This window comes from Lynx canadensis, chromosome B3 (assembly GCF_007474595.2).
Source record: "Lynx canadensis isolate LIC74 chromosome B3, mLynCan4.pri.v2, whole genome shotgun sequence".
In the NCBI taxonomy this organism is placed as follows: Eukaryota; Metazoa; Chordata; class Mammalia; order Carnivora; family Felidae; genus Lynx; species Lynx canadensis.
Window position 1 is genome coordinate 29,763,735 of NC_044308.2, and position 27,978 is coordinate 29,791,712.

General features: G+C 43.2%; 1 long non-coding RNA gene across 2 annotated transcripts; it reads left to right on the forward strand.

Moving 5' to 3' along the window:
* Positions 1–95: 95 nt before the first annotated feature.
* LOC115515641 lies at positions 96–17,586 on the forward strand. Of its 2 annotated transcripts, none has more exons than XR_003969355.1 (4): positions 96–184; positions 2,334–2,477; positions 16,837–16,971; positions 17,391–17,586. It is a non-coding gene; the product is annotated as an uncharacterized LOC115515641 (long non-coding RNA). The 2 variants fall into 2 exon arrangements; XR_003969356.1 differs by having other exon boundaries at positions 2,334–2,472.
* Positions 17,587–27,978: the final 10,392 nt, after the last annotated feature.

A 27,978-nucleotide genomic window follows, 5' to 3' on the forward strand; every position in this document is an offset into this window, starting at 1 on the left:
TCCCTGGCAACCGAGTCCCGCCCCCGGCAGTTTGAGCCAGTCACTCCCGCGGCGGCTACAGCGAGGCCACGCCTTTTAAAGGAGTCGACGGTTCCGCACCAGCTCTTGGCCTCTGGCCGCCCTTGGACGCCTAAGGCATATCAGGGAAGTTCCAGAGGAACAAACCCACTCCCGTCCTATTGAGGTATGTTTACTATGCCAGTCTTATAGATGATTCCAAGCCCGTAGAATGCTGTCTTTGTACATAGCCCATCTTCCTTAAAAAGGCCAGAGCCACAAATTCACATCAAGGTTTTCCTGACAAGGTAACACTTAAGCAGCACTGTTTGGGAGAATTGTAGTGAACTCCAACAATTTATGGAGAACTTATTGTGTCAGGCGCTAGGGTAGTTCTCGGAAGAGTCATCAGAAAGTAGAAAAGGCGGGGTGCCTGGGTGACTCAATAGGTTAAGGGTCCGACTGCGGCTCAGGTCATGATCTCATGGTTTGTTGGTTCAAGCCCCATGTCGGGCTCTGTGCTGACAGCTCAGAGCCTGGAGCCTGCTTCGGATTCTGTGTCTCCCTCTCTCTCTGTTTCTCCCCTGCTCGTGCTCTGTCTCTGTCAAAAATAAATAAACACTTAAAAAAGAAGAAAAAGAAAGGAGAAAAGGCTGCTGATGGCTTTGGCAAAGCAGAGACATGTTTGTGTGGATGGTGGGTGGTGGCAAGGTAACAAGTCAAGGCTATATCAGGATGGGACATTTTGGGTCAACACTTGGAATGATTACAGAAATTTTTTTTTAGGTGGCAACATTTCACACTCTTCCCATGATCTGGGATTGATCACAGTAATTAGCATGTATTGAGAGCTTATAGTTTCTTTACATTTTTAAAAAAAGTTTATCTCTTAAGAGAGAAAGAGTGTGAGTAGAGGAGGGACAGAGAGAGAGAGAGAGCGAGAGAGAATCCCAAGCAGGCTCTGCACTGCTAGCACTGAGCCAGATGCAGGGCTCGAACCCACCAACCATGACCTGAGCCTAAATCCAATGCTTAATCAACTGAGCCACCCAGAGCTACTAGCTCACTTAACCCCCATCATACACTTACGTGGAGGGTACTATGGTCATCAACCTCATTTTACTGATGGGGAGATTGAGGTTTAGATTAACAGACTTTCCCAGACCAACACAGAGTTGCTGGTGTAGTGCAGAAACCATAGTCTTTCTTGCTGCTACAACCCTTTGCTTCCTCCTCGGTCAGGCCTTTAAGTTGCCTGTTTACTTGTCCTTACTCATCTTATTCTTCCTCAATCTCCCTACCTAGTCACTTTCCCCAGGCACTGTCAGCAATACCTGTTCATTTCAGTATCCTATTTATTTGCACCAAGCAGCACCTGTCATTTATTCACTCATCAAACTTTTTACAAGCACACCTCTGTGCCTCATTGGTCTAGGCGGTGGGTTTTCCACAGTGAACAAGACAATGGAATTTGTGTTCTGGTAGAGAAGGCAGACCGAAACAAATAGGCAAGTAGCTTTATGACCTGATGTTGGGCAGTAACAGAAAACAATTCAGAGAAAGGGAATAGAGAATGATGTGGGAAGTCTTCTCTGAGAAGAGGGCATTGGAGGAGACCTGACTGAAGTAAGGGAACAGGCCATGTGAGTATCTGGAGGAACAACAGCCCATAGGTGGGAGTAGCAAGTACAAAGGCCCCGAGGCAGGAACATGGTCAGTGGGAAAAGGAATACTGAAGAGGTTGGTGTGCTGGAGGTCAGTGGAGAGCAGAGAATGAAGTCACCAAGGGCCTAGTAAGCCATGTGTGATGGAAACATACTGCAAGGCCCTGAGCAGGCCAGTAACACCATCTGACTTAAAGTACCCTCTTCTCACACCATGCATGTCCTAGTTAGCATTTAAAGAATCAACCAATCATGGCTCTCAGGCCTGCGGGTCCCCACCCTCTACACATTTCTCTCTGCTTTATTGTTACTGCTTTCCCTCCTTCCACAAAACATCTTTGCATTTCTTCATCCTTACCCCATCCCTTCCCATTTCCCTGAGGAGACCTTCATCCATTTTTTTATTCCCTGGCGTCTCCACCTCCATCCTGTCCTTCCTTACTTGTGCCTTCCCCTTGGGTAGGCCATGTAGATTCATTAGAATCACCTGGGCCACAGACTTTCTGAGGGTAGGCCTTAGGAAACTAGTATTTTTTAATAGCACCCAGATGCTTCTAGGATGTTACAGGAGTTGCAAACCACTGGTCTCAGTCTATAAACCTGCTCAAGGCTCTCCAACCTAAAAAAACCTTTCACTTAACACTGTGTTCTTCTGTCTCTCTCTCTTCACAGCCTAAGTTCCTGAAAGATCATCTAGTCCAACTAGACTTCACCAGGCACATGAATCACCCAAGAAGCTTGTTAAACTGCAAAATCTGATTCAGAAGAGCTGGCTGCGGCTCGAGGTTCTGCATGCCTCATGGACTCCCAGGTGGGGTGAGTGTAGCTGGACCACTCTTTGTAGCGAAGGGCTGGACTTCTGGTCTTGACTCTCTTGCTTCCAACTCACCTTTTTTCTCATTGCCATGTAGCTTCACCCCACAGCCCCGCTGAAATTTGTTCCCCCTGATGTTACTTGTGACCCACCGGCTACCTCTTTTCTGAGGCAGCAGATATAATGGTGAAGAGCACAGACCTGGGAAACAGATAACCTAGGTTCAGAATACAGCCCTCCCACTTCCTAGCTGGGTGGCCTCTCTGTGCCTCAGTGTCCTCGTTTTAGGGAGGGAACAATAATGATAACACCCATCTCACTTGGTGGTCTTGAAAATTAAGGGAGTTAATACATTGAGAGCTGTTAGAACAGTGCCTGGCACACAAGAACTTCACAAGTACTGGTGTTTTTCATTTTACGAGAACTCCTAACTGACAGCATTTGACTCCATTCACTCCACCATGCTGAAAACTCTCTTCTCCCTTAGCTTCCAGAACACCACCCTATCTCTTAGTTCTCTACCTACCTCTGGCTGCTCCTCTCCTTGCCGCCCTGGTATGATGGTGTTTCCCAGGGTTCTGGCTTAGCCTCTTTGGTTTTCTCAACGCACCTGGGCTCAGTGGGTAACCCAGCTTACCCAGTGCCTTGAATTCAGTATCTAAGTGTGGAACTCTCCTGAATCTAGATCTTCATCCCAGGTCTTTCAGTTTCCTATCCACATATCCCACTGCCTGCTCTAGGTCTCCACAGAGATTCATTAATTCATTCAACACATATGTATTGGTTACCTACTCTGTGCCTGACTGAATGCCAAGTGCTGGGGATATAACAGTGAAGTAGTTAGACCCGAGCCAAGACCTCTGGGAACTCATGATCTGGAATAAAGATTCAATACTAATTCTGCAGTTATTGATTAAAGTGCATTCAGGATTAGCAATACAAAAGAGAGGTGCAGGCTGCTGTGGGGGGTGTATAATGGGAACCCTGACCTTGTCCGGGAGTGACTTATACATACTCCAGACTCAGCACGTCCCAAACCAAACTCATCGCTTCCCCCAAGCCTACCCTATCCCTCTTCTGCTTGTGTTGTTTCGCTCAATGAACAGCACACCCATCGTCCCATCCAGGCCAAGACCTGGGTGTCAATACCCATACTATCCCTTGCTGACTCCTTCCACTCACCGGGAGACTTCTCCTTTCTAGAAAAGTAGCCTTCTCGGGTAACTCCTGGCACTCTATAAATTCCTACTGCCCAGTGCTCAGGCAATCTGATTTTACCTTCACTGGTAAAGTTGCACTTAGAAAAAAAGGAGCAAATAAGGGTGTGAGGTCCATCCCCAGAAACACAGACCCAGTCTGTGTCCTGCGGCACTTGACCATGGCACACCTGTCTGGGGAACAAGGGGAAGATAGAGTCCTCGTGCCCTTTTTTCACTGATCCTTGGCTTATAACTTCTCCCAATAAAACCCCGTTTTTTAATCCACACCGTGTAAAGTAAAATGCACTCTGATCCATGTTGTGTGACAGACACAAAGTGTCTGTGTTTTATAAAAAAAAAAAAAAAAAATTATTATTCCCAGTATAAAAGCAATGCCTACTTATGGTGATTAGTATCTTTATTAGACCAGCTCTGAAGCCTGATTTGAGACATTGCAAATAACAATAATAATAATAGTAACAATATCTGAGTGTAGTAGACATTTATCTTTTTTTTGAGCTATCCCACATTTGAACTCCCTGTCTGTTTGGAAGGATCCCCATTGTATGAACCTTGTGGGAAGCCCAGTCAAGAGCCAGACAGTGCTCCCTGAGCTCAGGCAGCTAGAACATGGGCACGTGATTGTTGTTAGTGAATCAGGGGATCCTGCCCAGAAATCTGGACCATGAAAGAGTGGCACAAAGACAGAGGGACAGTTAGTATATTTGTTATAGCAATGCGGGCATCAGGAGTCCAGCAGCAGCAATGGCTACGAGTGCCTGGGTGGCAGTTCCAGTGACAGTCTCCTAACCAAATCGTTGACCTTGGTTTGACCTTGGTTGGGTTCTGTCCTACTAAGCCTTCCTTTGCTTCCAAAAGATAGTGAGAAACACCTTATGATCTTATAATAAAGCCTTTTCTGCTTAAGGTAGCTGGACTCAATTTCCACTCTTGATAATCAAGTATCTTTTTTATCTTTTTTTTCTTTTTTTAAATGTTCATTTTTTATTTATATTTGAGAAGGAGAGAGACAGAGCATGAGCAGGGGAGGGGCTAAGAGACAGAAACAGAATCTGAAGCAGGCACAGAGCCTGACGTGGGGCTCAAACTCACGAGCAATGAGATCATGACCTGAGCCGAAGTCTGACACTTAACTGACTGAGCCACCCAGGCACCCCTGCAATCAAGAATCTTGACTGATATGATTGTTACAGAAAAATTGGAAAGTTCTAAAAAGTAGAATGAGAAAAAAACTCATTGCCCTACATCCAGAAAAAGTTATTAACAATAATAATAAAACTTCCAGTCTTTTACTATATACACATTTTGACATAATTATGATTACATGATTATATAAAAATTTATGTACTCTGAGCTGATTTTAAAAATTGTATTATTTAAAAGGTGACATATAATCATTGTAGAAAATTTGAGGATACCAAAAAATAAAAAATAAAAACCAACGCAAAAAGCTACAACCCAAAGATAACTACTGTTCATAATTGGTATATTTCCTAAAAATTTTTTCTGCATTTTTACAAAGCTGAGAATACTGATTATTCCACATGTTTATGCATAGTTAACTGAGCATTTTTAACAGTTCTAGATAAAAGATGGCATGAAGAGGAGCTTGGGGATGGATATGGATAATATCTGCCCTTTGTGTGGTAAATACCAGTTAAAAAGCCTTAATGGATTCAGGGCTTTAAAGATGCAGAAAATCATTATGCAAGTTTCTTGGCAGTGAACATGTGTATTATGTGCCCTTCCCAACTCTGTTTCTAGTGACAAAAATACAGAAGACTTTTTGTTCAGTGATTTTCCTGGCACAGGGTTCCAAGCTTTTAAAAAGTTTGTCCATTATTGGCAAGTGCTGCAATACAATAGGAAGCGCTATTGTTTTTAGTGTCATCAAACATGGGCAAAGACACCACATGGACTGTGGAAGGAATTATGTAGCTTGAGAAACACTGGTCCAGGAACTGAGGAAGGAGTGGAATGGAAGAGAAACAGCTGACAAGCTGACTCTGCAGAGTGGCAGAGGGCATGAGTCCTGGGACTAAACTGCCAAGGTTTGACTCTTGGTTCTTACTCCTTAGTTATCTTTTGACTTTGCGGAAGTTACTTTAAACTCTCTGGGCCTGGGGTGCCTGGGTGGCTCAGTTGGTTGGGCTTCTGACTTTGGCTCAGGAAATGATCTCACGGTCCATGAGTTCAAGCTCAGCATCAGAAGCCTGCTTCTGATTCTGTATCTCCCATTCTTTCTGCCCCTCCCTACCCATGCTCTGTCTCTCTCAATCTCAAAAACGAATAAGTGTTAAAAAAATTTTTTTTTAAACTCTCTGGGCCTGTTTTCTCACCTGGAAAATGAGAAATGATATTCACTAATTTTTTTTTCCAGACTTTTGCAACTATCTTCAAATTGAGAGTGGGTAGGTGGATGATAAGAGTATTGCCTATTTCATAGAACACTATTTAATCAGAGAGGGCTAAATAAATGAATAACTATAAAGTGCTCAGCTCTTTTGCTGAGCTGCAGTATCCACATATGACACAGAATTCATCTGGATCATGGAATTTGAGAAACCTTGTAAGTCCTTTATATCACAATTTTCCATTTCCTGAATTATTCTTTTTTTTATTGAGTTTTTGAATTAAAACGTATTCAGAAAAGTGCACAAACCATAAATGTATGGCTTGATTATAACAAAGCAAACACCCTTATGAAGCCACCACCCAGGTCAAGAAACAGATGACTAACATCAGAAATCTCTCCTAGCCCCTCTTTGTCTTTATCTCCTGCTATCCAGACTTCTAACACCATAGAGTCATTTTGTCTGTTTTTGAACTTTTTATAAATGAAATAAATGTGTACTGTTCCACATGATGTTTATGGAATTCATCTGGGTTGCTGCATGCAGCAGAAGTTTGTTCATTCTCATTGCTGAATGTATTCAGTTGTAGGATTACATCATGCTGAATTTGTGCATTCTATTGTTGAGGACCATTTGGGTTGTTTCTAGTTTAGGGTATTTAGAATGGTGCTGGTATGAATATTCTTAGTCCTTTAATCTATGAACATGGTACATCCCCTCCTCCCTTGATTTCGGTTTTCTTTGATTTTTCTCAGTAATATAGTATGTGGTCTTGTACACCTTTCACTAGATGTGTTCCTATAAATTTGTTGCTTTTTTAATGTTACTGTAAATGGTCTCATTGTTGAATTTCACTAACTGTAGGTGGTTAGTAGAAGTACTACTGATTTTGGTATACGGAGAATGGATCCAGCAACATTGCTAAATTTAATTAATAAATTAATTGCCTTCCTATTTGACTCATTTTTGTTATTATTTCCTTTCTTCCACTTTACTTGGGCTTAGTTTTCTGTCTTATTTTTTTAAAAAAATTGTTTTACATGTATTTATTTTTGAGAGACAGAGAGGCAGAGCACAAGTGGGGAGGGGCAGAGAGAGAAGGAGACAGAATCTGAAGCAGGCTCCAGGCTCTGAGCTGTCATCACAGAGCCTGATGCGGGGCTTGAACTCACAAACCGTGACATCATGACCTGAGCCGAAGTCAGACACTCAACCAACTGAGCCACTCAAGTGCCCTCTGTTTTATTTTTCTAACTTCTTCCTCCCTATTGATCTTAAGGTTGTGAGTTCGAGCCCCACGTTAGGTGTAGCAATTACTTCAAAATAAAATCTTTACAAAAGAAGAAAAAGGACAGGAAGTTGAGAACACTGCACTGGCTACCTCAAAAAAGCAGCCCATGACAGCAAAAGGGCAGTTGTGCAATTTTCTAGTTGTTAAATATTTGGGGTCTCTGGATGACAAAGAGAATTAAGTGTATTTCTATCTTTATGTATGTCAGTGGATTGCTTTGTTTCCTAGTTGAAGCATGGACAAGCAATTGTTTTGTCTTTCAGAATCTCGTAATTGATTATCTGTCAGTTTTGATTTTCAGAATTGTTTTGCATTTTTGTGTTTTGTGTGTGTGTGTTTGTGCAAGAAGTACTGGAGGCTATAATAGGGGCTGCTCTCCAGGCACCATTTAGAATAAGACATCTCCTGGAATGATCTCTCTAAAATGCAACTCTGACCATGCCTTACCCTCACTTAAAGGATTTTATTAATTCTCTTTATCTACTGAACAGGGACCAAACTCCTACCTTGGCAAATGACCCTTTGTAACAAAGCCCTTGGCGGAGGCTCTGGTCATACTCAACTATTTACTGTTCTCCAAAACTGCCTTGCCCCCTCTCCTCTCCCAGCCTTTGGACACATTACACACATGGGCTGGCATGCCCTCTTCACCTGCCTTTACTTGAAAGACTGCTCACCCTTTAAAATTCAGCTCAGGCATCACCTCCAAGAAGGATTCCTGATCTACCTCCTGAAGCTGAGTGAAATCCTCTTCCCTGTGCTCTGACAGCCCCCCAGCCCCCAGGCATTCTTCTGTCAAGCTACTTGCCACATGGTGATGGACAGTGTTATGAGCTCTTAGGAGAAAGGTCTGTTTCTCATGCATCTCTTTATTCCATGCCCCACTTATGGGAAGACCTCAGTAATGGTTTGTTGATCGAAGGGTGTAGCTCTTTTTGAACTAGGGGTTCCTATCAGATGTGATTCTGGTGGTATTAAGGCTTCCACACAAGTGAAGATGCTAGTGCATTAAAAAGGCAAGGATAGCCTCATTTACTCCCATAAGATCTACTGTCCCTACTAGCTGTGTCCTTGTGCATGTGTGCAGACAAACAGACAAGCACTGCTTCCCACCCCCCAGCCCCGTGCAGGCCAATTGCCCTCTTCCATCCTCCAGGGCCAGCTCTGTCCCCAGCCTGTTACACTGAGGGTAGAAAAGAGGCAAGGTAAGGAACCAGTGTGAAAGCTGCTCCTTTTTGCTATCAGAGCTGAGAGAGGGCTGCTCTAGCCAGTGAAGGAACCTAGCGTTGGGGTCAAACTATCCTGGAATCAAATCCTGACTCTGAACCTCCTATGTCACCTCATGTGAGTTACTCAAGTTTCTCACCTCAGTTTTCTCATCTGTACAGTGAAGTTAACAATACCAAACTTGCAGTGGTTGTTAAAATGAAATGAGGCAACGTAAGTGAAGTAACAGCACGATGCCTGACACATAATAGATGCTCAAAAAATGCTTAACAGTTACTAAAGGGGATGAAGTTCCACCACAAATACAACCTGTAGTCCCCAGTTATCCTTGCACAGGACTTGTCTTCTACAACACACTGGGGGATCCTGCAGGGCAGCAAGGACGTCCTATTCTTCTGCGTGTCCCTCTAGGGTGCAGGGAGTTTTCCCGACTGAAGGAGTAGCTGGAGCAGGGGCTCTCAGGCCCTGCTGGGGACGACAGTGCATGTGCAGTCATATAAAATAATCGCTCCTGGGGCACCTGGGTGGCTCAGTTGGTTAAGTGTCCAACTTCAGCTCAGGTCGTGAACTCCTGGTTCGTGAGTTTGAGCCCCACATTAGGCTCTTGGCTGTCAGCGTAGAAGCCTACTTCAGCTCCTCTGTCCCCTTCTCTCTCTGCCCCTCACCTGCTTTCTCTCTCTCTTTTCAAAAATAAATAAACATAAAATAAAACAAAATAAAATAAAATAAAATAAAATAAAGTAAAATAATCACTCCTTTCAGGTATAGAGATGCACTTGACACCAATTCGGTGCAATGGCCCTACCAAAGCCAGAAGCAAAAAAAAAAAAAAAAAAAAGAGAGAGAGAGAGAGATGGCAAGGAGAGAGAAGAATGAAAGACAAATGCACCACAATTCACTACAAGAGGAGGTGACCAGCAGTAAATTGTTGGTGGGGTGTTGGAGCAGGCTGGAAAGTCAAGAAAGGCATTTCAGTGGAAGTGAGTATTGGAGCAGGAATAGAATTTCAAAAGCAATTTGCAGAAGAATTGAATAAAGAAGTGGGGGAGAAGGAGAAAGAGTAAATGGGAAGAGTGATTCTGAGGCAGGCACCCAGGGCAGCCCAGTGCCTCGGGTGGGGCACTAGGCAGAGGGCAGGAATAAGGGGTGTGGAAAAGCAGGGGCCAGGGGCCAGGGAAGCCCGAGGGAGGCAGAGGGTAAAGGCAGGGGAGCTCAGGCAGGGGAGCCAAACACAGCCTCCCCAAGGCCATGGATACAAGCAGAGGGCAAGGGAAGCTGCCTGTTCTGGGCCCGCAGTCCTTGCTGCCATGGGGGAGGGAGGACCCTCCAGGGGCAGAGGTGAGCATAGCAGTGCCGAGACAGGTGGAGAGGGGGGACGGCAAGGGAGGCCTTAGCAGCTTTCCGGTTTCTACAGTCACTGACTCAGTGGGTGGAGCAGTTCTGTGCAAGAGAAATGTGGGGAGAAGATCTGAAGTAGTTGAGAGACCTATTTCTAAACTCCACAGGGAAGAAACCAGACGAAGCCGAAGAGGGGCAGAGGCCAGCAAGTCTTGTGGTAAGATGATGATGGGCTTTTATCCCTGCCATGGCCAAGCCCTAGGTCCCTAGGTCGGGTGCCTCAGTCTCCGGCAGACACTGGTCAAAGCCTCACTTGTTCTTCTTCTCATTCCCCTTCTCCTCCTCCTCCTCCTCCTCCTCCTCCTCCTCCTTCTTCTTCTTCTTCTTCTTCTTCTTCTTCTTCTTCTCTTAATTTTTATTCATTTTTGAGAGAGAGAGGGAGAGAGCAAGCAGGGGAGGGGAAGAGAGAGGGAGACAATAGACTCTGAAGCAGGTTCCAGGCTCTGAGCTGTCAGCACAAAGCCTGACCCAGTTTGAACTCACAAAGCAGGAGATCATGACCTGAGCTGAAGTCAGATGCTTCGACTGAGCCACCCAGGCGCCCCTCAAAACCTCACTTCTGCCATTCTCCCCACCAGCTGAGAGACCGGGAATATTTCCTGATACTGCCTCTCTTTTGTTTTACATGAAATGACAGGCCTCGGCAGGGGACGGGGGGTGGGGGGGTGGGGGGGTGGGGGATGGCATCTCACACCTTGGCAGGGTTAGTTGAACCCCAAACATGAACCATGGACTTTGATTGTAAAGAAAATTGCATCGCTTTATGGCATGGAATGATTTCCAGGACTGTTCATGAAAATAGCAAGATACAGAGAAATGTATATAGTGTTCTACTTATTTTAAAAGTTTACTTACTTATTTTGAGAGAGAGAGAGAGAGAGAGAGAAGGGTAGAGAAAAGAGTGAGGCAGAGGCAGAGGGAGAGGGAGGAGAGAGAATCCCAAGCAGGCTCTGCACTGTCAGTGGAGAGCCCAATGTGGGGCTCAAACTCATGGACAGTGAGATCATGATCTGAGCTGAAACCAATAGTTGGACACTTAACCAACTGAGCCACCCAGGTGCCACTGCTACTTTTTTAAAAAATGTCTTTAAGTTTATATTTAAATTCCAGTTAGTTAACATACAGTGTAATATTAGTTTCAAGGGTACAATATAGTGATTCATCACTTTCATACAACATCAGGTGCTCATCACAAGTGTTCTCCTTGAGCTTATCAGCTCTCCTCTGATAACCATCAGTTTGTTCTCTATAGTTAAGAGCCACTTTCTTGGTTTGCCTCTCTCTCTCTTTTTTTTCCCCTTTGCTCATTTGTTTTGTTTCTTAAATTTCACATGAGTGAAGTCATATGGCATTTGTCCTTCTCTGACTGATTTATTTTGCTTTGCATAATACTGTCTGGCTCCATCCACATCATTGCAAATGGCAAGATTTCATTCTTTTTTATGTCCGAGTAATATTCCATTATATATAAATACCACATCTTCTTTATCCATTCATCAGTCAGTGGACATTTGGGTTGTTTCCCTAATTTGTCCATTGTAGATAATGCTGCTATAAATATTGGGGTGCATGTATCCCTTTTGATTAGTGTTTTTGTATTCTTTGGGTGAATACCTAGTAGTGCAATTGCTGGGTCATAGGGTGGTTCTATTTTTAACTTTTTGAGGAGCCTCCATACTGTTCTCCAGAGTGGCTGCACCAGTTTACATTGCCACCAACAGTACGAGAGGGTTCCCCTTTCTCCACATCCTTGCCAACACCTGTTGTTTCTTGTATTGTTGATTTTAGCCATTCTGACAGGTGTGAGGTGATATCTCATTGTAGTTTTGATTTGTATTTCCCTGATGATGAATGTTGTTGAGCATCTTTTCATGTGTCTGTTGGCCATCTGTATGTCTTCTTTGGGAAAATGTCTGTTCATGTCTTCTGCCCATTTTTGGTTTTTTGGGTGTTGAGTTTTGTAAGTTCTTTATATATTTTGCATACTAAATATGTAAAGACGCATCATTTTGCAAATATCTTCTCCCATTCCATAGGTTGCCTTTTCATTTTATTGTTTCCTTTGTTGTGCAGCTGCTTTTTATTTTGATCAAGACCCAATAGTTTATTTTTGCTTTTGTTTCCCTTACCTGAGGAGACATATCTAGAAATAAGTTGCCACGGCCAATGTCAAAGAAATTACTGCTTGTATTCTCCTCTAGGATTTTTATAATTTCCCATCTCACATTTAGGTCTTTAATCCATTTTGAATTTATGTTTGTGTATGGCATAAGAAAGTGGTCCAGATTCATTCTTTTGCATGTTGCTGTCCAGTTTTCCCAGCACCATTTGTTGGAGAGACCACTTGTTGTCTTTTTTCCATTGGATATTCTTTCCTGCTTTGTCAAAGATTGACCAGATAGTTGTGGGTTCATTTCTGGGGTTTCTATTCTGTTCTATTGATCTATGTGTCTATTTTTGTGCCAGTACTGTACTGTTTTGATCACTGCAGCTTTGTAATATAATGTGAAGTTCCGAAATGTGATGTCTCCAGCTTTTCTTTTTTTTTTCTTTTTTGAGAGACAGAGAGAGAGAGAGAGAGAGAGAGAGAGTACAAGTGAGCAAGGGGCAGACAGATAAAGAGAAAAAGAATCCCACGAGGGACAGAGAGAGAGAGAGAGAGAGAGAGAGAAATGGGGCTCACCCGGGGCTCATGTTTTAACCAAAGTGGGGCTCGTGCTAACCTAAAACGGGGCTCAGGCTCACCTGATGTGGAACTCAAACTCATGAACTATGAGATCATGACCTGAGCTGAAGTCAGATCACCCAGGTGCCCTGCTTTTCTTTTTCAAGGTTGCTTTGACTATTGGGGGTCAGACTGATAACCAGCAAAGAAACTGGTTCAGTAATCAAAAATCTCCCAACAAACAGAAGTCCAGGGCAGGATAGCTTCACAGGTGAATTCTACCAAACATTTAAAGAAGAGTTAATGCCTATTCTTCTCAAACTATTCCACAAAGTAGAAAAGGAAGGAAAACTTGCAAATTCATTCCATGAGGTCAGCATTACCCTGATACCAAGACAGATAAAGACTCAACTAAAAAAGGGAACTACAGGCCAATATCCCTGATGAACATGGATACAAAAATTCTCAATAAAATAATGGCAATCCAAATCCAAGAAAACATTAAAAAATCATTCACCACAATCAAGTGGAATTTATTCCTGGGTTGCAAGGGTGGTTCAATATTTGCAAATCAATCAATGTGGTACTCTAAATTAATAAAAGAAAGGATAAAAACCATATAATCCCCTCAATAGATGAAGAAAAAGCATTTGACAAAGTATATCATCCATTCATGATAAAAACCTTCAACAAAGTAGGTTTAGAGGGAACGTTCCTCAACATGATAAAGGCCATATCTGAAAAACCCACAGCTAATGTCATCTTCAATGGGGAACAACTGAGAGCTTTTCCTCTATCAGGAATAAGACAGGAATGTCTTACCACTCTTGCCACTTTTATGTAACATAGTACTGGAAGTCCTAGCCTCAGCAATCAAACACAAAGAAATAAAAGGCATCCAAATTGGCAAGGAACAAGTCAAAACTTTCACTATTTGCAGATGATATGATACTCTATATAGAAAAAGAAAGACTCCACAAAAAAGCTACCAGAATGGATACATGAATTCAGTAAAGTTGCAGGATTCAAAATCAATATACAGAAATTGTTGCATATCTATACACCAATAATGAAACAGTAGAAAGAGAAATTAAAGAATCAATTCCATTTACAGTTGTATAAAAAAGCAATAAGATACCTAGGAATAAACTTAATGAAGGAAATGAAAGACCTGTACTCTGAAAACTATAAAACATTGATGAGAGAAATTGAAGAAGACACAAAGAAATGGAAGGACATTCCATGCTCATGCATTAGAAGAACAAATATTGTTAAAATGTCTGCACTACCTAAAGCAATCCATACATTTAATGCAATCCCTATCAAAATATCACCATTATTTTTCACGGAGCTAGAACAAACAATCCTAAAATTTGTATGGAACCACAGAAAGTCCCAAATCACCAGTATGCTCTTTTGTTTAAGCATGGGAAGGGGGAGGTAGTAAGAATATATATATTCACATTTGCATATAATTGCATAAAGAAATGCTGAAAAAGATACACCAGAAATAAATAAAAGTGGGAAAAGTCCCTTCTGGGGACTAAGGAATAGAGTTTGGAAACAGGGGTGGGAGTGAGACTTCCAAATGTATTCTTTTTGTTTAGATTTGTGAACCATATGATTGTACCACCCATTAGACTAGTTAAAAAATAAAAATAAATTAATTCTATAGTGTCTAAGTTGTATGGTACAAAAAAACCACTCATGGGAACCCATTCAATGTGGGGAGTGTGAGAAAAATAACCTGGACTCCGTTACTGCTAGGAATCATGGGATTGGTAAAGGAACAGAGCAGAGGCTCTTTCTGGGGTCCCCTAGTCTCTTTTCTGTGCTTCTGCCTTTCTGCCAAGTGGCTCCAAATTTGAGTCTGTCTGGGCTCCTTCCAGTGCTCAGACTGCCCACCTACTCTGGCCCTGCACCAGAGTGCCTAAGTCTAGCCTTGCTCATATAGGATTGGCCTCCCTCATAGGTATCATCCAATGAGATGTGGCCATGGGGCGGGGCTACGCAGCACAAACAGGGCTGACTAAGATACCCCTCCCTCTTCAGTGGGAGCTGTGGTTGGAGACTATTTCCCAAAAGAGGGGTTTGGGCAGTAAGACAGTGATAGGCTTACTTGGTATATGCTGTTTCTGGATGGGTCAGTCAGAGGTCAGGGCAAAGATCCAGCCAGCATTGTGGTCCCCTAGACATGGGGGAGCAGATGAAGTCTCCTGGAGAAATGAGGCAGAGACACAGACTTGACTGTTAGGTTAAGAATCTGTGTTACCTGGGCAAGTCCTTTCCCTTCTCTGGGCTTTAGTTTCTCATTTGTGGCAAAAGGGAATGGGACTAGAGGATACTCTGGGGTTCCTTTGATCTCTAATGGGGAAGAAAGCAAAGTGCAGTGAAAAGAGCATTGAACCAAGAGTGAGGAGACCTGGTTTGGAGTGTCTCCTTGGAGTGCCTTGCTGTTGGACTTTAATTAGGTCACATGACCTCCATGAACCTCAGTTTCCTCTATCAGAAAAGAGGATAACACTCCCTGCAGATTGCTGTTACAGTTAAATAAACTCATGGATGTACAAGTGGCTTGTCAACCGTCCTGTGGGTGCAGGTATGAGAGGTAATTATAATAGCTACTGCCTCTATAAAATAGAAGCATAACACCTTCCTTGTCTCTCTGTCAGGATGACCGTGGGTGCAAATGTGACAGTGTAGGCCTTGTGTAGGCACTGAGCCCTGGACTGGACACAAGAGCTGGGCTGTATTGCTTGTTGATTGTGTGACCCTGGCTAAGAGTCCTTCTTTTCTGGGCCTCCCTTTTTCACCTGTGGTCCGGGAATGCTATTTCCTGCCTCATAGGTTGTAGTGAGAATAGATGAGAGGGTGAGCATGAGGTATGTGGTGTGGACTGTGTTGTGATTTTCAGTGACAGGAATGATTAATGGGACTATTCCCTGGTTCCCCAACCCCTGGTTTGAAAGCCAAAGCCAAAGGTGGGTATACTGTGATGTCAATTAAACTCACACAGATCTTCTCCAAAGTCCTGTGAAGGATCTTAGTGATGCATTTACATGGTCACAATGTTTCTGTAAAACTTACAGAAGTGAAATGTTTCCATTAAGATCACTGCCTCTTCCACTGTAACTCCCATGTCATATTTCCACCATGTTGGACATCTTTGGGACCCTGACCAAGGGGAAGTTGAATTGAAGATTTGGTTTAGTGGGATATAGTTATGTACTTTACAATCACTCTGATGTATAGCTAAATTATTGCTAGCCGTTTGGCAATAATACTCCTGCCCAGCAATACCCACCATGCCAACTCACCCATTATCATGACAAAAAGGTGCAGACCAGAGGTCATACTGAAATATGTATTTATATGAAATATGAATGTGTCAGCACCCAGTACTGGCAGGTTGTGGAGGAGAAACAAGGTTTGAAATGTACAGAACCAGAGCTGGTCGGTAAAAAATGCTTCCACCATCAGAACATAGGACTCATTTCTCATGGATGCCCGGTCAAAATGGAAATTCTCTCCTCTCAAAGAATGTCAGAATTCCATCGTTAGTAGGGCTTGTGTACTGTAGGAGTCCTACAAGTAGCAAGTACTTCTGGGTAAAGTTGTATGTTTTATGCATCTCATTATATGGAATCACATCTCAGTGTAACTGATGCATCTTGTCCTGATGTGGTCTGGTATTTCCAGATGAAATGGCACACGAAATCCCCAACAGAACAAGACGGCCCAGAGAAACAAGTGTTCCAGTGACAAAACTCCTACACATACTCATCAATAACTACAGTGTACATAGCGCAAGAGTAATTTTCTTACACAATTATGTAGCTAAAAACAATGTAGCAGCAATTTAAGAATGCATCTGAATTGCTCTGGTTAATGAGCCATCAATTCCAAATATTTAAGACTGGTCCTCCCCCTGCAATCTTACAGCTCACTTATGAAAGATATTTGATAGAGGTTTCCCCCAATTTGGCAACAATCCTGAAAATTTCCAACTTTATCAATAAGTCGTGAAGCCGAAAGAAACTTTTGGGGGAATTTTGTGTTATTTGGGGGGATTTTGTCATATTTGTACTATGTCAGCTTTTCTTATACATTGTTTTTTTGGTTGTTTTGGTTTCTTTTCTCATTCCCAGTAATTATTCATGTTCATACCTGATTTTGTATTTATAATTTTTATTATTTTCTTTACAGAAATCCTCCAATGTACACAAGCCTAAGGGCCCACAAAACGTGGATCTGCTGTGGCCTGAGGAGCGGCACTGACTCACCCTCTGGAGACCACACCAGAACTCCTGTCCCTCCTGCCCTCCCGTGGGTGAGCCCTGGGTGAGCCCTTGCACGCCCCACCAGCACAGCATGCACTACCGCTGTCACTGCTCTCAAGCCGCAGCGCCCCTCCTGGGCCCAGCGGGCAGCAGCCACATGTCCCAGGGGGAATGAGTCTCCGGAGCCCTCACCCTCCTGCACACTCCCCTGTTCAGCTTTCTGATGGGTCTAGACGATCTCACACCTTCTCTTTTGCTCCTCAGCACCATCAAGACAAAAGAGTCTGGCATTCAAGGCCCTTGTGGGTCTAGTTTTATTTTACATGGACAATGGGGTTTTATTTTATGTTTTTTGAAATGGGATTTTAAAAATTAAATTTCCTTGCAGAAGAAGGCTGATAAACAGGAACGCAATTTTATATCTGGTCACCACATTAATTGTTTAATGTTTTCTATTTTTTTTCCCTATTGATTCTTCAGGAATTTCTAGGAAGACAAGCACGTCATCTGCAAATAGCCATGTGGTCAATTCCTTGCCAATATTTATCCTTCTGTACCAGTCAGAAGTTCTGTTTGCAAACAACAGAAACCAGCTCTACTTAAACTAACATGGGAAGGTTATTGGGAGAGACAAACTCGGAGCAGCCAAAATAACCAATAAAGTCCTATTACAGTTCTGCCTGCTTTTCATGCTTATAGTGCCCCCACCACCACCACCACCACCAAAGTTCCAGCCTGCCAAACTGACGATGTTTTCACTCTTTTATTGTTACTCTATACAACTCCAAGTCCAAGATTTCTGGGGTAAGGTCCATTCCTTCTCTAATTCTGTCCCAATCCTGTCCCAATATTCTGCAAACAATATATACAATAGTGGATTAAAGGGAAATATAAGATAAATTCATTAAAATATATGAATATACACACGGCTGAGCAAGGAAGAAACTGCGGGTAGGGAATATGGGGCTCTATGCCTTGGCTAAGGTGTGACCTCCCTCCTCTACCATTTATTCCAGGTTGACTTTGCCTTCAGCCAACACCTCAGTTGGCAGGGGTTCTTTATCTGGTAAGGTTGCCTGGACCATTATTCTTGAGGGGTCTGAGACTTGGTGGTCCTGCCTAAATTTGTTTGTTGTGGGGCACCTGGGTGGCACCAGTCAGTTGAGCACCCAACTCTTGATTTCATCCCAGAGTCATGGGATGGAGCCCCGTGTTGGGCTCACCAACTATGGAGCCTGCTTAAGATTCTCTCTCTCTGCCCTTCTCCCCCATGCTCTCTCTCTTAAAAAATTAATAAGTAAATAATAAATAATATATTTGTGTAGATTTTCTTCCATTTTGACCACCACTCATACCAGTACTAGCAGGTAAAGCAGAGGGTTCCCCGAGAGTCAACCTCATTTCTTCAGGTCTTGTTGTAATAACCTCCCTATTACCCTTTGATAGTCTAAATCAGCACTGTCTAATGCCACTTTCTGCAGTGATAGAAATGTTCCACATCTGCTGTATCTGCTCTGCCTAATTCTGTAGACAATAGCTACATGGTATAGCCCAATATGGTAGCCAATAGCCATGTGTAGATACTGACCAGCCAACGTGTGGCTATTGTGACTGAGGAACAGAATTTCTAATTTTGCTTAATTTAAATTAATTTATAATGGCCACATTGGCTGTAAATTGTACAGCACAGATCTTAAATTTTTTTTTTTCAACGTTTATTTATTTTTGGGACAGAGAGAGACAGAGCATGAACGGGGGAGGGGCAGAGAGAGAGGGAGACACAGAATCGGAAACAGGCTCCAGGCTCTGAGCCATCAGCCCAGAGCCCGACGCGGGGCTCGAACTCACGGACCGCGAGATCGTGACCTGGCTGAAGTCGGACGCTTAACCGACTGCGCCACCCAGGCGCCCCATACAGCACAGATCTTAATCAATCATTCCAGCCAACACCATGACTTCCCTTTGGGCCTGTTCATCCAGTGGCATAGAGAGCCCATACTGGCTGGTTGGCACTATTAACGTCCTATATGTCCCCAGAATGAAGCTTTCCTCCCTTGGGTATCAAAACCTCTAAACCAGCAGATATAAAGCAGATATAAGGACAAAAATTTTTTTTTGAAAGGGGGGTTATTTGGTTCAATAGTGACAAATGCCAAAATTTTATCACTATAAATTGGTTGCTGGTTGAGCCCACATACCATGTCTTAGAGGACAATATCCCAAACTCGCAAGAGGTTGTCTACCAAGATGCTATAACTGATCTTCAACAGCCCATTCTATTTTCTATCAGTCCAACTCTCCTGAGGTGTGATAAGCCCCATGAATCCCATGTCCATCAGCCCATTGCTTCACTTCTTTTTTTACTGTAAAGTGAGTTCCTTGGGCAGAAACAGTATTGAGTGGGTTGTTCTGATGGCGTTTATTAAGTGCACTAATGGTGGTCCTGACAGAAGCATGAAGGAGAGGAAATGCATATTTAACTCCAATACAAATATTTATCCCAATGAGGACAAACCATGAGCCTTCTCTGATGGAAGGAGTCCAGTGTAACCAACTTGCTATCAAATGCTGACAGGTCATCTCTACTGAAATACATTGGATTTGTGGAATTGGCCTCCACTACTGGAAATTAGAGTCTTGTTAGTGGCAGTGGCTGCTTCAGCTTTGGAGAGGCTGTCAACTCCTTACTTGGATAGGTGGTCTCTGTTCCTGCCTCCAAAACCACTTTATTTTTGAGTGGGCCCGGGAGTAGCTGAGGGAAGAAGCTGATAGATATCTACTCATCCACTGGGTAGGAATCTTGTCCACCTGATCATTGAGAACTTCCTTCACAGTGGGCACATTTTGGAGAGCATCAACATGGGACACAAGCAGTCTCTGCTTCTGGGTCAATTCTGAGAGATCCACTCACGTTCTCCCGAGACCACCTTGTCACCAACCTCCAATCCTGTTCTTTCCAAGCTCCCAATTGTCCAGCTAGATCACTAGCTATTGCCCATGAACCAATGTAGATCTGCATCTCAGGCTTTCGGAGAAAGTGGTCAGGATGAGGTACTGTTCTACATTCTGTCCTTGAGAGAATTTCTCTTCCCCACCATCTTTTGGGACCACCTCCAACTGGGACAGTAGCACCACAGCAGTCCACATCCAGGGGACCAGCTGTGTGCAAGGAACACCCCATGAAGTCATAGATGTGGATCATGGTGGGAGTGAGGAGAGGGCAGGGACACAGATTAAGAGATGTCCCCACAGCTGTGTTTGGGTGACAGGCCACTCATGTGCCCGAGTGAACACGCACAGCAACTCCCATTGTGACAGTTTCTTCCTCAGGGAAATCTGTGCTCCAGCCTTCCTGCTCTTCTTGCATCTGCTCTCGTAGTTATAATTCCAACATTTATTTTGTGTATTAGAGTTTGGTATGCCAGCCTTGCCAAAGAGTCTCTCTCCATCTTTATGTCCTACGTAGTTTAAATAAGATTATCTGTGCTTCAATAGTTTGTCAAATATTACTTTGAATTTGTCTAGGTGTTTATGTGTTTTGGTGGATAGAACCTGCACAGTCATTCCATTTTCTTCTGTAGTTATTGCACCATGCAATTTTTCCACCACATGAGTCCATTTTGGTAATTGATATATTTCTAGTAATTTATTCACTTTATCCACAATAGCCATCTATTTTTTATCTAAGTTTTTACATGTTTTGCCCTTTCTAATGATACATATTTGTGATTTTTCTTTTTTCTTAGGCATGGCACAGTCTGCTCAGATCTTAATTTTTTAAATTAAGTTTTTAATTTTAATTCCAATATAGTTAATATACAGTTATGCTAGTTTCATGTGTACAATATAGTGATTCAACAGTTCTATACATTACTCAGTGCTCATCAAGATGGGTGTACTCTTAATTCTCTTCACCTATTTCACTCACTCCCTGACCCAGCTCTCCTCTGGTAACCATCTGTTTGTTCTCTATAGTTCAGAATCTGTTTTTTCTTTTGTCTCTTTTTTTTCCTTTTGTTCATTTGTTTTATTTCTTAAATTCCACATATGCATGAAATCATATGGTATTTGTCTTTCTCTGACTTACTTATTTTGCTTAGCATTATACTCTCTAGCTCCACCCATGTTGTTGCAAATGGCAAGATTTCATCCTTTTTTTATGGCTGAGTAATATTCCATTGTGTGTGTGGTGTGTGGAGATATATATATATATATATATATATATATATCAGATTATCTAGGTTTTGATATGAAATATTCTCATTAATAATTTCAGAGAGTTTGTAATCCTAATTTCATTTTTCAATTTAACTTGAGCTTTTTAGAGGAATGTTTGAGAATTTCCAAGTGGTTAGGCTTGAGGTGAAGGTGTTATCCTTTTGTTGTCGATTTTCTAGATTGATTACATTGTGATCAGGGAACGTGGCCCACATAATGTATACTTTTTGGTTACTGAGATCTTTGTGGCCTGGTGTGTGGTCAGTTGTTATTGTTCCATGAGAATTTGAAAAGAAAACACAGGGTTTGCTTTGAGGCTACACACGAAGCTTGTTAAATTTGATATTCAAAACTTCTCTTTCCTCTACTCAGTTTGATTCTGGGTTAGATAAATTCTCCCACTGTGACTATGGTTCGGATAAAGTCCCTTTTTATTTCACATCTCCTTGGTCGACTGTGTTTTTTACTGAGGAAAAAAATGCATTCTTTATCTTGTTTAACATGTGTCTTGTCTTGAATTCTACCTTGTGTGATATGAGCATACTCTGCACTGCTTTCTTTTCATCAGTATTTGCTTGAGATCTCTTTGCCAGATCTCCAATGTTAATCTTTGTCATTTTGCTATAAGTGAGTATTTTGTAACTGGTGTATCATCAGATTTATGCGTGTGAGTGTATCCAAGAATATGTGTGTGCATGCCCAATATTAGGGGCTTTATCTTTAGTAAAGAAATTTAATTCACAGTTATAATGTAACAATGAAATGTTTGGTCTTTCTGCCATTCTATTTCATTTTTTCTGTTTATTATTCTTTTTCAATATTCTTACCTTTTTTCCTTCTTCTGAATTTTGTTGCTTTTCCTCTTGTGGTTTTCAGTTTCCATATCCCATATCCATATTATTAGTGCTTATCTTTATTAGCAAATGTATTTGAACATATAATTCCCTATTTACATTAAGAATTAAATAGAGTATAATTCACCCACTGAATAAGATAAATCTGGTGTAAGACAAGTCCAGAAGTCCGATTTAAATTTAGACACCAGCTTTTCAGAGAGTTGTCTAGAACACTAACTGCTAGAAAATTGAACTTTGGCTGCTGAGGTAAAGGTAGCCCCCAGCGAACAGTCTGCTTACTACCAGGCCACCTGAATTTCCATAGTCATTTGCTAGATAATTTCACATTGTCTCTTCATGCCCTTATTTTTTTCTATTCCCTGGAATAACTTAATAAGCATTGAGAATATTTGTTTCTTCAGCTTTAGAAAGCTCCCCTCTGACATTTTTTAGGAATTGGCTCTTTATTAATTTTTAAAATATTTATTTATTTTTAGTTTATTTATTTTTTGAGAGAGAGCAAGCAGGGGAGGGGCAGAGAGAGAGAGAGAGAGAGGGAGGGAGAGAATCCCAAGCAGTCTCTGCACTATCAGCACAGAGCTTGATGTGGGGCCGGAACTCATGAACCGTGAGATCATGACCTAAGCTGAAATCAAGAGTCAGACACTTAACCGACTGAGCCACCCAGGTGCCCCTAGGGATTGGCTCATTCACAACTTTGTTTCTTTCACTGAGATTTATCTGTTTAGACTCTCTATCTCTTCTGGGGTCAGTTTTGATAAATAATCTATTCTTAGAAAATCACCATATTTCAACTAGATTTTTCAAATATATTTACATAGGGTTATGCAGAGAAACCTTTTATCATTTTTAAATTCCCTCAGTTTCAAGTTATTCCCACTTGTCTTTCCTGTTTTGGACATGTGCGCTGTCTCATGCATGACTTCTCTCTCCTTCTCTGACTCACAGATGGATGTCAATGCTCAGGGAGGCTTTGGAGACCACTTGTAGAAGAAGACAGAACTTCTTTCACTCTGAATCTCTGGATAACTGTGGACAGCAAAGTCCCCAGCTCTTTCCATCTCCTCCAGTCAGACTCCACATAAGCAAAAAATAAACTATTGTACTAAGCTGCTGATGTTTCGGGAATTTACTTAGTACGGTCCCTTATCTAGTATATATGTTTGATTCTATTATTTTTATAGTTTCATTTTTACAATTAAAATCCATCTGGAATTTGCTTTAGAATAAGAAATAACATGGTGAGCCATCTTTTTCTCTGGATACACAGTTGTACCAAGACTCTTGAGTGATAGTTTTCCTCTTCTGATTTAAAATACTACCTTTACCCTAAACTAAATTCTCATATTATTTCTATTTCTGAGGTCTTCAATTTGTCCCTTTATTTAGTCTGTTTACGTACCAGGACCAAAGGCTGTTGATCTTGTTCTTTGCCAAGCTTTCCTTGAGATGTAGTGTGCTTTTTCAATCTGTGAATTCAAGCCTTCCTCTACTCTGGGGATGTCTTCCTCTCACTTCTTGATCTCTTGGTTCTCTCTCCATGTACCTTTGTGTTTTCAGCATTTCCCTTATAGATGCTTCTAAAGTGGCATTCACATTTGCAGTCACGTTTGTAATTTCTGAGTTCTCTTTCTCTTTCACAGTAGCCCGCTCTAGTTTTATCTATGTGACATCCTCTTGAATCTCAGAATAATTTCCAAGTTATTTATTGAATTCACTCCTTTTCCCTGTAGGCCTTTTCTTCTGACTTCTTGCCTTGATCCCTTCTTTTGAGCTTTTCTTTCTCCTCATAGTTTGGTGATTTGTTGCTGTGGCTGAACATTTTGATTTTTCCTATTTTTTAAATGTTTATGTTTGAGAGAAAGAAAGAGCTGGAGAAGGGCAGAGAGAGAGTGGGACAGAAGATCTGAAGCAGGTTCCATGCTGACAGCAGAGAGCCCAATGCAGGGCTTGAACTCACAAACCGTGAGATTATGACCAGAGCTGAAGTCCAACGCTTAACCGACTGAAACACCCAGGTGCCCCTCTCCTATTTATGAGTGAAGGTCCAGATCCTCACTGTCCACAGTGAATTCTACAGCACACTAGTTCCGTGGGAGATTAGAAGGATTTATAGGAAAAATAGTTCAGTGGTCTAATAAGTGTGGGAAGTGAGGAATTAAGCGAAAAATTTAAAAAGTTATTGCAGAAACAATACCAAGTAATGGTGACGATATGGAATAACAGAAAGTCTCATGCATTTCTGGGGGAAGTGTAAATTGGTACTTTGGAGAACAAAGTTTGCATATACCTGCAAATTCCATTCCTAGGAATAATGACGCAAGAAAAATGCAAAACACGTGCTCACAAAGTCTAGTAGAGAAGTGTTTGTAGTAGTTTTGTTCAGGCAAAAAACTGGAAAGCCCTAAATATTTAAGGGTTTTCCAGGTTTTTGCTTGAACAAAACAAAAAGAGATAAGCAAACTATAATAAATATGTTTTTGCAGTGGACTACTCCTCAACAATTAAACATAACGAACTCCTGGCACATGCAGCAACATGGATGGATTTTGCAATTATCACACTGAGTGAAAGAAGCCAGACACAAAAGAGCACCTACTGTATAAGAATCCATGTATATGAAGCTTCGGGACAGGCAAAACTAATCTATTGTCATAGAAGTCATAAAGTGGTTGCCTCTGGGGTAAGTATAGAGATGATGGGAAAGGGGCATGAAGGAACTTTTTGGGGCAATGAAAGTGTTTTAAATCTTGATATGACTGTGGGTTATATGGGTGTGTTATTTTGTCAAAATTCATTGAACTGCACACTCAAGACCTGTAACTGCACTGAATGTAAATTAGGCAAAAAAGTTACTGCAGGATTTCTCAGAGCCTTTAAGGTAAGGTGTGTTATGAATGACAAGAGGAGGATGTAGCACACAGGTTTTCCTGACCTAATTTGAACCTTGTTGGGGAGGGTGTGGACAGGAAATATGTCCTTCCAAGAGCATGAACTGAGAGCAAATGGCCATGTGGGGACAGGAGAGACAATATTCCTTGTGTCTCATGTTCTAGGTCTCCTGGGGAACTCTTCCCACTGAGAGACTGGGGCCAGGGAGAGGTAGAGTCCAGGCCATGCCACCTGCTCTCCATTCACCCACTCCTACACCTCCTACTACTGGGATCTTAGGGTTTCCTGAGAGGAGTGGGCTGTTAGAGCCAATAGCAGTAGAGAAGTTTCTGGTATGGCAGGAGCTGCCCCTGCTCGGTCAAGTCCCTCTCATGGTTTCCCTGTGCTGTGATTGTATGGTCCTATCCCCTCTGCTATGCAGGCCTCTTGGACCCCTCACTGACTCAGCATGTGGTCATAATCCAGTAAATCCTGAGGACAAAGAGTGGCCTGGATGTAGCTTCTGAGGCATCCTCCAGCCACTTTGCCCAGTCCTGCCACCCTGAGTTGGGGGCCTCCTGGGCTCTGGTGAGGAAACTGGTCCCCAGAGTTCTCCGGTGGGTCGTAGGTTCTCAGCTTTGCCTCTCAGCTTCTAGAAATCTCTCAGAATGATTACTCTGTTGTCAATGGTATTCTTTGCTGTTTTCCATTGCTGCTAAAGAGACCTTCTTATTTTTCTCTTTTTTCTGTCTATTCAAATGGATCCCAGCAGGCAATTTATGAATGGGTGTGTGCGTGTGTGTGAATACTTGTGAATATCTGTGCAGCCTGAGCTTGGAAGGGGTTGGAGGAGGGGACGGAAGAGGTGGGCAGGTGGGTAGCCAGGCAGGCAGTTGACCATCTGCCCCATGAAAGGTCCTTGCTGCACACAGGAATGACATTGCTGTGTGGTGGGGCTGACAGATGCTCCGCAGGAGATTAGGAAATAAGTCTGCATCTCCCCTGGGCCCTGATACCATCAGCGGTTAAGAGGCCTGCCTGATTTCATTACAAATCTTCCATTCCCAGGGCTTAAAGCTCAGCCTCCAGACTCACAGGTGTGGGAGGACAGTCGGCCACAGCAAGGGCATTTTGCTTTTAATTGTGGCCATTAATCTGGCACCAACAGCTGGTCTATCCTACAGGAGAAGGGGGGGGGGGCTGACAGGAAACCCATCAATTGGGAACAAGTTGGCTCTGCTGCTTTGCTCTCTAGTGAATGGGGAGAGAGAGGGAAAACCTTTTTAATCTTGCTTTTCAGGGCCCACTTTCCTGGCCTCAGTGAGAAGGATCCAGATTTGCTTTCTCGCTGGATTTTGTAGGAGTTTCCTGAGGCCGGTAGGTGACCATCTCCCAAACCATGTTCCCCATATTTTCCTAAGGACAGGACTACTGTGGTGTGTGGTGGCAACTTGTCTAATTCCAGCCCCTGCCCCATAGTCAGGACGGGTCCCAGAGGGAAGGGTGGGGTGGGAATATGTACCAGGGGCCCAGTGAGGAGAAAGGTGGAATGGGGAGAGGCTCAGAGCCACCCTGGGCACAGCTAGAGGGAAAGCTAGCATTGCCACAAAAAGGGGAGGAGAGCCAGACAGCATGTGTGCTTGTATGCGTGTGTATGGGCACACTTCTGTGTGTGTGTGTGTGTGTGTGTGTGACAGAGAGAGAGAGAGAGAGAGAGAGAGAGAAAGAAAGAAAGGTGGGGGGGATAGAACTTCATCCTGGTAAATTCCACCCCATCTCCATCCCTCAGCTGGAGCTTCCTCCAGGATGGCTCTGGCAGGACTTGGGGGCAATTTAGAGGCAGAGGCCTGGCCTGGGAGCTCACCAGCATCAGACAAGTGCCGAGGGGCAGATGGGGGAGAGGGAGACAGACAGCAGTCAGGGAGGTTCTCTGTGGGATTGGAAAGGCAGTGCGCAGACTGAGGCTTTGAAGGGTGAATAGAATCCTGACAGGCAGAGTTGGGGCTGGCATGTGGATGGGGAAGGGGTGTGCTTCTGGGACTCTCGCAACTACCCGAGGATTCTCTGAGGAGCAAGGATCTACTAAAGAAAGAGACTCCATTGACAGTGAGCTTGATTTCTGGGTGGCAGGCCTGGGACTCAGTTTCTGGGGTCAGTGGCTGCCCCTGTGAGGATCCTTTTCCAAGGGTGGTCTTGTGTCCTCAGACCACCTCAGTCTGGAGAGAGCCGGAGGAAGAGCTGGGATGGCCATAATCACAGCAACCACCAACTCCTGTGTGCCAGGGCTCTGGAGACCCCGTGTAGCGTTGGGAGGGGCTGATGCAGATATGGTTGGTTGCTGAGGCTCAGAGAGGAGAGGGGTTTGCCCAGGGTCGCACCAGGAGTACGTGCTTTTGAGCCCAGGCCCTCCTTGCTGTACTGTGGGACCTTCGAGAAGGAAGTCCAGCCTGCACTCCCCACTTCTTCCCACCAGACAGGAAGCGTCTGGGCACGGATAGGGGAGGGAACAAGATGCCAAGGTCTGGTCCTGGAGAAGGCTGTTTGGTTCTGGGAAGGTCTTTTGATTTCTCAAAGGAAAACCTAAATTCCTGCTGCCTGTTTCTTGAGTAGAGAGTCAATTAAGACTTACGTGAATGTGGAGCACACATTTCTTTGGCACAGGTCAGAGGAGCCCTGGCTCATTCACTTCCTAAGCTTAGTGACCTTTGGCAAGTCGACCCTCTCCATGCCCAGGTTTCCTGATTGGCAAAAGGGGGTAGGTACAGGGCCCATCTCACAGGGCCATTCTGCAGATGAAATGCATTATGCAGGTAAAGCGCGGGGAACAGTATCTGGCTAAACCAAGCTGCACAACAGGAGCTGTTGTTGCGACTGTAAAGTCTTGTCACCGCAGAGCACCATTCAGAGGAAGAACAAACCAGTCAGTTACAGAGGAGCTTGTCCAAAAGGGAGGGTGTCAGTCCTCTGGAGACCTGACCTCCTGGGCAGTTGCCCAAGCCAGGAGCTCTTGATTTTACTTCCTGGGAATTTCTAGGATCTGGCCCTGCTCGTGCATTTCCATGGCAGTGAGTCAAACTGGGGGATCTCCTAGCCTCTCTCCCCTGGCTGTCCCTCCTCCTCGA